This window comes from Notamacropus eugenii, chromosome 1 (genome assembly GCF_028372415.1).
Source record: "Notamacropus eugenii isolate mMacEug1 chromosome 1, mMacEug1.pri_v2, whole genome shotgun sequence".
Taxonomy (NCBI): Eukaryota; Metazoa; Chordata; class Mammalia; order Diprotodontia; family Macropodidae; genus Notamacropus; species Notamacropus eugenii.
Window position 1 is genome coordinate 694,139,470 of NC_092872.1, and position 10,454 is coordinate 694,149,923.

The 10,454-nt window shown below is 41.1% G+C and overlaps 1 pseudogene; it reads left to right on the plus strand.

The window, feature by feature from the left end:
- The first annotated feature begins 5,842 nt into the window (after positions 1 to 5,842).
- Positions 5,843 to 6,532, plus strand: LOC140519892 (PCI domain-containing protein 2 pseudogene; annotated as a pseudogene).
- The last annotated feature ends 3,922 nt before the right edge of the window (positions 6,533 to 10,454 follow it).

Sequence of the window (10,454 nt, forward strand, 5' to 3'; positions counted from 1 at the left end):
CCCATCATCTGGAAAATCCCTGTACAATTTTTTGTCCCACTTTTAATACCAGAGAAAAAGACTGAATTATTATGGTATTACAAGTTAAATTATGTTGATATTATACAGAATATATAGGTTTTGGGTATTTCTTAGTTTCTAAGCTTCTTCTGTGTCATTTGAGGACCTTTACCTGTCTTCTGCAGCTTCCACAAAACTCCCTCCAAATTCCCATTTAATTTCTTACACCTATCTGCAATATATCGAAATCATGAAGAGCATAGTTGAGATGTGGAAGAGATAACTGTAGTCTCCTTAGCGGCAGAACACAAAGGAACTATCAAATCTTTATTCTTGGAAACTGTGCTTTTCTTAACATTCCTCAACATCACACCACTTTTTAGGTTGCCATATTACCTTGTTTCCTCCTTATGGATTTGTGGTTCACCATAATCCCTGGATCTTTTTGAAATAAATTGCCACCTAATGATGACTCCCTCATCTTGAGATTGCAAGACTTTGTCTCGTTATGCCTGATCCAAGTGATTGGTCAGTCCAGTATTCTGTCCTGCCAGTTCATTTATTTGGATCCTGACTTCACAATTTGCTATGTTAACCATGCTTCCTGACTTTATCTGTAATAAATTTGTCTTCTGTAAATTTGTCTTTTATAAAATCAGAAAAGGTATCCTGAACAGGTTTTCCTGGAAGAATTAGAAATGCTTCAACATATCTCTGTTATCTCTTCAGAAGTTTATGAAGAGAAGCCCAAGCTAGGTCCTTTTTGGCTAAAATATCTCCTACAAATCCCATTATTTTGTTTTGGGTTTTTTATTTTTAATTTTTGGAGACAATTGAGGTTAAGTGATATGCCCAAGGTCACACAGCTAGAAAGTGTGTGAGGCTGAATCTGAACTCAGGTAACTCTGACTCCAGGTCCTATATTCTCTCCACTGCCCCAAGGTATCCTACCTGCCCCAAGTCTCTTCTTTTTAAATAAGCAGTCAGTAATACAAACTGATATTAACATAGCATTTTATAGTTTACAAAAATCTTTCTTAGTAACTTCTGAGAGGTAGGGACCACTAAGATGTTTTCCCCCATTTTGTAAAGGAGACAACTGATGCTTCCAGAAAGCAAATCATTTAACTCCAGTCACACATCTGGGACAGAACCTGGGCCTCCTGATATGGGACCAGGCCTCTTTCCTGTGGACTTCAGGGCATCATATCAAATGCCATTGCGGTTACATTAATTTTAAATATTACATGATATTAACTATTTGTCAGCTACTTACTTAAGCATATTCATGTAAAGTTGGTTTATTTAGAGTAGTCAAAAAAGTAGAATTCTACCTACATCATTTCTAGCACAAGGTATTACAGTAAGCATGAATCTAAAACCACTGGTGATTATGAAAAAACAATAAACTATGTTTATATTATGCTGGGCATTACCAAACATTTTGCTGGTCATTTGGCAAAATCTTGAGAATTAGCTCTCTGCTTCTGTCTGTATTGGGCATGATTCGGTGATTCCTAAACAAACCTATGGTGCTAGTTCCCCCTTAAAGGATAAAATAACATCCTTGGATTAGATTTGTTCAAAAAAAGCATACATTCCATAAAGTTCTAAAGACCATTCACAGTGCACCATTCTGCTTTACACAGGAAAAGGACATTCTTGAATTTAAGGAAAATATGGATAGAAAAAATGTATAATCAGCACTGAAAATTCCATTTTTTATAAGATACGAGTTAATCAGGTTTTTTTTCCTTTTCTTTTTTTTTTAAAAAAAATCACCTACTTTTTAGCCTAACCCAAGGCTAGGTATAGGGACAAAATGAAATAGTCCCTGTCCTTGAAGAACTTACATTCTGTGAGGGAGATTACACACAAAGACAGATGAAAAACACATACAAAGCATATCTTGGGAGAGGGGTAAGGCACTAGCAGCTGGAGTAGGGAGGAACCAAGAAAGATGTTCTATAGGAGGTACTGTTTGAGGTGAGTCTTGTCAATGCAAAGGCATGGAGATGAGAGATTGAATGGGAAGTGTGAGGAACTAGAAAGCTGGCATACCTGGACCACAGAGTGTGAGAAGGGTAACAATGTATAATAAGTCTGAATGGGGTCATGTTGTTAAAAGCTCTAAATACCAAACAGAAGAATTTACATTTAATCCTTGAGGTAATGGGCATCTACTAAAATTTACTTAGTTGGAGCAGAAGGAGTAAAATGATCAGATTAAAATGGTCAGATCTATGCTTGGGAAATCACTTTGGAAGATGAGTGGAGGAAAGCTTGGAGTGGGGAGAGATCTGAGGCACAGGGACCAATCAGGGGAGGCTATGGAAATAGTCTAGGAGAGAGCCAAAGAAGGCCCTTCCACCTTCTCGCTTTCTTCTTTCATTGTCATAGAGTGGGAAGGAAACTCTATACTTTCATTGTGTCCCACATCTCTTCTATACCATGCCAAACAAATAGTTGTCTAATATCTTCTTGAGGAATTTAACCCTGAAAAAGAAGGCCCTGCTGGGGAAGTTGTAAAGGGACCTACTGGGACCTAGGCCTTATGAATAGTAGGCAAACTTGTGTGGGCTTATTCCTTGTGTTTGCTTACTTGATGAGTCATATCTGAATTTTTGTGATCTCTTTCGGGGATTTTATTGGCAAAGATATTGAGTGGTTTGCCATTTCCTTCTCCAGCTCATTTTTCAGATGAGGAACTGAGGCAAACAAGGTTCAGTGACTAGCTCAGAGTCACATAGCTAATACATGTCAGAGGGGAGATTTGAACACAGGTCTCCCTGACTTTAGGGTCAGTGTGCCATCTAGCTCCCTTGATTATTCACTACAACCAATCAACAAACATCCCCAAACAATCCATTGTCAGGTTATTAGTTTTTCTCTTATCTCTCTCCTCCTGGGTCTCCTGTAGGGTATTGCTCCTAAGCTTGGGCATTGGATGATGGCAGAATAGCTTAGAGATACTGAGGACCCTGAAGAATATGAAGTGCAATTACAGGAAATGATGGGGGATTTGATCTTTGTTATTCCTTCCCTCAAAGTGGCCAAATATCAACATGGTGAGTATGGAACTGACTCTTTTCAGAATCAGTGTTAAGAAGGTCTTTTCTCTGGGATAATATGTGTGCATCACTCACAGACTCATGTAGAAGGAGACTCCTGATCTGGCTTTGCTATCATAACTGTCAGATTGGTTAAAGCCCCTCTTTGGTTAAACCTTCCTTCTTCCCTCATATGTCTACCTAATCCAAGCCAGAGTTGGAGTTGGGGGAAACTCTGACCATTGTCTATAAATAATAATAATAATAATAACCCACATTTCTATAAGCAGATGCTCTCCACTTTTTGTGGGTAGGCATGATGGACCCCTTTGGAAATCCAGGGAAAGTTAAAGATTCCTTCCAGAGTACTCTGTTCAAATGCATAAAACAAAATATGTAGGACAGAAAGTCAATTACATTAAAATTGAGTCATCTAATACTCAGCTAAAATTAAATCCAAGACACCCTGCTAGGGTGTGTCGTTGATAGAAAACACTTTATATCCAATATCCCCCTGGATCCTTACATCAACCTCATCCTAGTGGATACATCGTGGACCTGGAATCAGGAAGACCTGAGTTCAAATACAGACTCAGATACCTTCTAGCTGTGTGATCCTGCATAAGTCATTTGTGACTGTTTGCCTCAGTTTCCTCAGCTATGAAATGAACATGATAATAGCACCTCCACCATAGGGTTGTTTCAAGGCTCCAATGACATAATATTTGTAAAGCACTTAGCACAGTGTCTGACACAAAGTAGGTACTCCATAAATGCATATTCATAGGGCAGCAAAGTGGCAAAGTGGATAGAGCACTGGGTCTGGAGTCAGGAAGACTCCTCTTCCTTGGTTCAAATTTGACCACAGACATTTACTAGCTGTGTGACCTTGGGCAAGTCACTTCACCCTCTTTGCCTCAGTTTCCTCATCTATAAAATGAGCCACAGAAGGAATTTGCAATGCACTTGTTTGGGATGGCTCAGGTCCCTACATAAATCAATTACTCAGAGGCCTTTCAAAGTGGTGACAGAAAAGAGATTTATTTGATTCTCGAGAAGCGGGGCTAACCTGTAGGAGTAGGAAAGCCGAAGACGAAGAAAGGGGCAGTGATTTATATAGACCCTAATTTATATAGACCCCCCCCCCCCGACCATTATTCTCATTAGTTGAGAATATGATCTTACATTCTAGACATGAAATCTAACCAATCCCTTTTGAAATGAAGACATTGAAGAATTAGGTAAACTTTATCCAATCATTGAGACCCTAATGTACTACACAGTTTTATATCCTTATATGGAATTATTCTGTTCTAAAAATATAGTAACCTTGAGCCTCTAAGTCTTACCTCACCCCTGGGAGAAGAATTACAATCTGAGAAGTCTTCACTAAACCTATCCCACTCACACTCCAGTGTCTTTGCCAAGAAAACCCCAAATGAGATCATGCAGAATCAAATATGACTGATAAACAACTGAATTACAAATGCTTCTTCTGTTCCACTCCCCTTCCCATGGGCTAGACAGATCAGAGATTATTATCTCCACCTTACAGTTGAAAAATCAGCCTCAGAGAAGATCCCCCAAGGTCCTGTAGTTGGTTAATGGCAGGGCCAGGATTCCAACTGATGTTTAATATAAAATTTTGGAATAATCTCTTTGTTCTCTCTGAAGTAAACTCAGAGAGTGCCTCTTCCTATGTCAGCAAAAGCCAGCCAAGGCCAACTCTACACTCCTTAAGGAGACCTTTAACCTAAGACACTATATCTTGAATAATGAGGCTTTCCTTTGTATCTTATTATCTATAGACATATACTATGTTATGGCATATTAATGGTAAAGAAAATATAGACATCTTAGGTCGTAATTTCTATTGAACTTTGTTTAGCCTTTTCCTATGTCAGTTATCTGTTTAGGGCAGGAAGCCTGCCACTCACTAGTGGTGGGATTTCCTTCTTTGTCACCGAGACATATGTTTACCCAGCTGGAATCGCAAGGCCTGACCAACATTACTTTGTTAATTGTCTTGTCTTACTAAATTTATGATTTGTTCAACTAGGAGAGTTCCTTTCTCACAGCAAAATGTATATAAGCCAGAAGATTTCTGCACTGTGTAGCCAGAACATTTCTGGCTCCATAATGCATTATGTTACCGTTGTCTTTAATAGGGAATTGATCAATTAATTAATTAAATCATAAAATGTATGCATTCAGCCTGTTGCCTTTCTTTTTAAGTTTTCAGGTCAACACAACCAAGGTCCTGTTAAACCACACCCCAACACTTACCCAGCCACACAGCATTTGTTAAGGGACTGTCCTTCAGGAGCTTGATGTTAATGGCCAGGTACCTCACCCCCCCACCATGAGGAGAGAATCCATCTGGGCCCTTGGCATGTGGCTTTGCCCTGTATTCAGTGTGTCAGTAACTATGGGCATTTCTTATGTTTTTCCAGGTCCCATCTCTCCAGTCTACTTATGAATTTCAGCCCCGACTAATCTTGTTTCATGGTCTGGAGCTGGATTTTGTGAAAGCAGATCATGGTGATGAGCTGCTTTTCATCTCTGGAGTGCCTCCCTGAGCAATTGAAATAGGAGGGAGTAGGAAGCTGTGGCTTTGGGGAGGGGGGGCAGAGAGGGCAGGATCCCTGGAGCTCTGGCCTGCCATCTCTGTCATCTACCTTATTCTCTGTGACCTCAAAATGAATAGTAATGCCTTCCCATACATCAGCTCATTTAATAACAATGTTGACTGAAAACTTTGTTAAGAAAGGCAACAGGCGCTCTTGGAACCAAGTTCGCGCTACCCACCGGCGCTTTGGGCCACAGCCGTTGCCCTCTCTTGGTGTCCAGCCCGCTCCCCTTCCTCCTTCTGGCCCAGAAAGCTCTCCCGAGACCCTGGAGCCATCCCCTTCATGGCGCACATCACCATCAACCAGTATTTACAACAGGTATATGAAGCAATTGATACCAGAGATGGAATATCTTGTGCAGAGTTGGTATCTTTTAAGCATCCTCATGTTGCAAATCCTCGGCTTCAGCTTCCCTCTCCCGAAGAGAAGTGTCAACAAGTTTTGGAACCTCCATATGATGAAATGTTTGCAGCTCATTTAAGGTGTACCTATGCAGTAGGAAACCATGATTTCATTGAAGCATACAAATGCCGGACTGTGATAGTTCAATCTTTCCTGCGAGCATTTCAAGCCCACAAAGAAGAAAACTGGGCTTTGCCTATTATGTATGCTGTAGCACTTGACCTTCGAGTTTTTGCTAATAATGCTGACCAACAGTTGGTGAAGAAAGGAAGAAGTAAAGTTGGGGATATGTTGGAAAAAGCAGCTGAATTACTGATGAGCTGTTTTAGAGTCTGTGCCAGTGATACCCGTGCTGGTATAGATGATTCTAAGAAGTGGGGAATGCTTTTTCTGGTCAATCAACTGTTTAAAGAAAGGCAACAGGCTAAATGCATACATTTTATGATTTAATTAATTAATCAATCAATTCCCTATTAAAGAAAACCTTAACATAATGCATTATGGAGACAGAGATGTTCTGGCTACCCAGTGCAGAAATCTTCTGGCCTATATACATTTTGCCGTGAGAAAAGAACTCTCCTAGTTGAACAAATCATAAATTCAGTAAGACAGGACAATTAACAAAGCAATGTTGGTCAGGCCTTGGTATTCCAGGCTGGATAAACATATGTCTCGGTGATAAGGAAATCCCACCACTAGTAAGTGGCAGGCTTCCTGCCCTAAACAGATAACTGACATAGGAAAGGGTAAACAAAGTTCAATAGAAATTACGACCTAAGATGTCTATATTCAAGATAGTGTCTTAGGTTAAAGGTCTCTTAAGGAATGTAGAGTCAGCCTTGGCTGGCTTTGTTGACATAGGAGAGGCATTCTCTGAGTTTGCTTCAGAGAGAACAAAGAGATTATTCCAAAATTTTATATTAAACATTATCAACGATAATAACAGCTAAAATTAGCAGGCATTTATATGCCCCTTAAAGGATTACAAAGAGCTTTTGTATGTGCCATTCTCATTTGTTAGCCTCAAAACAGCCCTGTGAAGTAAACACTACTGCTATTTCCTTCCTTCTCCCTTGTTTGCTCCCTCCTTTTCTCCCCTTTTCTTTCCTTTCTTTTCTCACTTCCTCCCTCTTTTTTCTCCAGCTGATGAGGTTTAGAGGTGCTGGGTGATGGGGTTCAGACTCTGGGAGCCTCCTTGAATCTTCCCACTTAATCTGGCCTTTCTTACTCAAATCTAATCTTCCCATCTGTTCCAGCTGTCTTGGGAAGCCCATGGGCTTTTCATTATCATTCTATTCAGGTCTCTCTTGCACCCCCCCACTCTTGATCCCATCAAAACCCCATTCCCCAGGCTGCTGACCACTCCCATCAAGGTCTGTATTCATTCCCATACTGCCCCTATCAAGATCTCTGGATTGCTCCACCAGCTTCCCACCTAAAACCCTCCATTGTCTGCTATCTCCTGATAGCCTCCAGCTGTTTCCAGCCTTTGACCCTCCTTGGATTCCCTCCTTGCACTTCTCCTCCAGACCCTTCCTAAACCCCTCCTCCCATCACCCTGGACTACCAAACAACCTCCCCAGATCCCTCCTATACTCTTTTCTGTATTTAAGTTCCATCTTGCCTCCATGAAGGTGCTCAGATTCAATCCAGCTCAGATTCTGTCTAGCTGGGATTCTATATGGCCTGCTTGTGAATACAAGAATTACAAATGCTTAGGTTCCTTAAGAGGCAACCCAATTTGGTGAATCTTTAATAAACTGTTTTCTTTGGCTTTAAGAAGGCTTGAGTCGAATTCATTTGAGCACGACTCGGACTGTCGGTATTTTGGGATCCCCATCACCCCTCAAACTCTTCACTGGGGACCCCAAATATGACACGCTGGGTCCTGCTCAAGTGAATTCAACTCCATCCTTCTTAAAGCCAAAGACAAAGTTTATTAGACAAAGTTTATTAAAGATTCACCAAACTGGGTTGCCTCTTAAGGAACCTAAACATTTGTAACACTTGTATTCACAAGCAGGTCAGATAGAATCTCAGAGTCTGAGATGGATTGAGTCTGAGCACCTTCACGAACATGAGATGGAACTAAATACAGAAAAGACTATAGGATGGATCTGGGGGTGGTCTGATAGTCTAGAGTGATGGGAGGAGGGGTTTAGGGAGGGTCTTGAGTAGTCTAGACTGGTCAGGGGTTGGAAACAGTTGGAGGCAATCTGGAGATATCAGACAATGGAGGGTTTGAGTGGGAAGTAGGTGGGGCAATCAAGAGGTAACAGATAATGGCCACAGATTTGAGTATGAAAGGCCAGGTTAAGGGAGGAGATTCAAGGAAATTCCCAAAGTCTGAACCCCATCACAGTTACTCGATGCATTTTCTCTATCAGTTCATCCATTTGTTGATTATTGGACAAAAATATCACATTTAGCCATTTTTGGAGTTTGCCTCTAAAAACACAAATCTGTGCTTTTAGACATCTTCTCTCCCTATTTTCACCTCCTTACTCCTGTCCTGGAAGAACTGGAAGATCAGTTTAGACCTTTATCTGTGTCATAACTTGCCATGGCCAATGACCTTATGGGCCAGCTGCATCTGAGCCTGTCCGCACTGCCCCAGGCAGGGGTCTTGAATGGCAGGCACTATGTGGGGCAGGGGCCAGAGGCAAAGACTTCAGAGCTATGCTGCTGTAGCTTAGAATAATAATAATTAGTATAAATGATAATAATCTTGCTAATAAATGATAATAATGATAATAAAAAGGATAATAACCTCTTTATAATAATCTTGCCATTATTACAATTCATATAAAAATATGCTATTATAAGATTATATTATGCTATACTTTATTATATTATTATATATTACAATAAGTATATGAGAGTAGAAGTACAATAATGATCACTAGCATTTTTGTAACACTTTACAAGTTTTCTAAAGCACTCTGTAAATATTGTCTTTTTTTTACCCTCCCAAGAACCCTGGGACAAAGCTGATGTTTAGTATCCGCATTTTTCAAACAAAATACAAAGGCACACAGAGATTAAGTGACTTGCCCAGGATCACTCCTCTAGTCAGCTTCTGAGGCTGGATTAGAATTTAGGTCTTACTGATTCCCAGTCTAGCTGCATCACTTTGTTTTTTGGGGAAAGACTCAGTTATGGAGTCAGACAGAGTGGGCCAACAGAAGTCCTGGGGGGGTTTTCTGGGTGGGGAGTGACAGGAAGGAAATTATTGGGAGACAGATAAGGTCAGTGGCCAGAGCAGGATTGACAGGGGGGTTGGGACCAGCTGGAGACTAGAGGAAAGGGGGCCTTTGGGTCCTTTTTCTGTTCCTAGTTTTAGGAAAGGGAACAGAAGGGGAAAAACTCCTGAACCACAGGATAATGAGCCCATTATGGGCGAGAAAACTGGCCCTTGGTTTCCTTATGGTTTCTGGGGTAGCGCCTGTCCCAAGGTACATAAAGGTTTTTCATTTACATAGAAGTTCCCTGGTTGAAATGTTTTAGGGAAACAAAGTTATTTCAACTTAGAGGCAAGGTCTGGTGAACACTGCAGCCCTTCCCCAAGTTCATGCCCAGGGCTGGGGTGCGGGGAGTGGGGGACCATTGCTCTGGCAGACTCACCCTACACATGGGCATCTTGAAAGGAAAACAGGAAAGATCAACAATTCTCTGGGCCACCTCCCTTGAGTCTCAGTGACTTCTCTTCCCCTGTGAGAAGCATTAGGACTGGTAGTAGTGGCAAGAACCTTGGATTTGGAGTCCAATGTTATTGTGTTTGATTCTTTGTGAACCCATCTGTTGTTTTCTTGGCAAAGATACTGGAATAGTTTGCCATTTTCTTCTTCAGCTCATTTTGTGTATGTTTGTACTTTGTTGCTAAAGAAGACCCTGCCATCAGAGAAATGATGACATGACTTGCACTTGACTTTGTTTTGAGTGAGGGAGGGCTGTGCAAGTCACCAGCCTCACTTCTCCAGAGCCATCTGAATTCATCAGGATGATGGGAGATGACCCAGGATGAGGCAATTGGGGTTAAGTGACTTGCCTAAGGTCACACATCTAGTGAGTGTCAAGTGTCTGAGGCGAGATTTGAACTCAGGTCTTCCTGACTCCTGCACTGGTACTGTATCCACTGTACCACCTAGCTGCCCCTTTCAACATTCTACAGATGAGGAAAAGGAAGCTATTATAGTTAAGTGATTTGTTCATCACAGAACTAATATATATCTAAGACTGGATTTGAACTCAGGTCTTCCTTGCTCTAGGCACAGCTTTATCCCTTGCACCACCTAGCTACCTCAATGAAATGGAATTGAATGATATCAGTTCAAATGCTGACTTGGCTACTTATTCCCTATGTGAGTTCTTT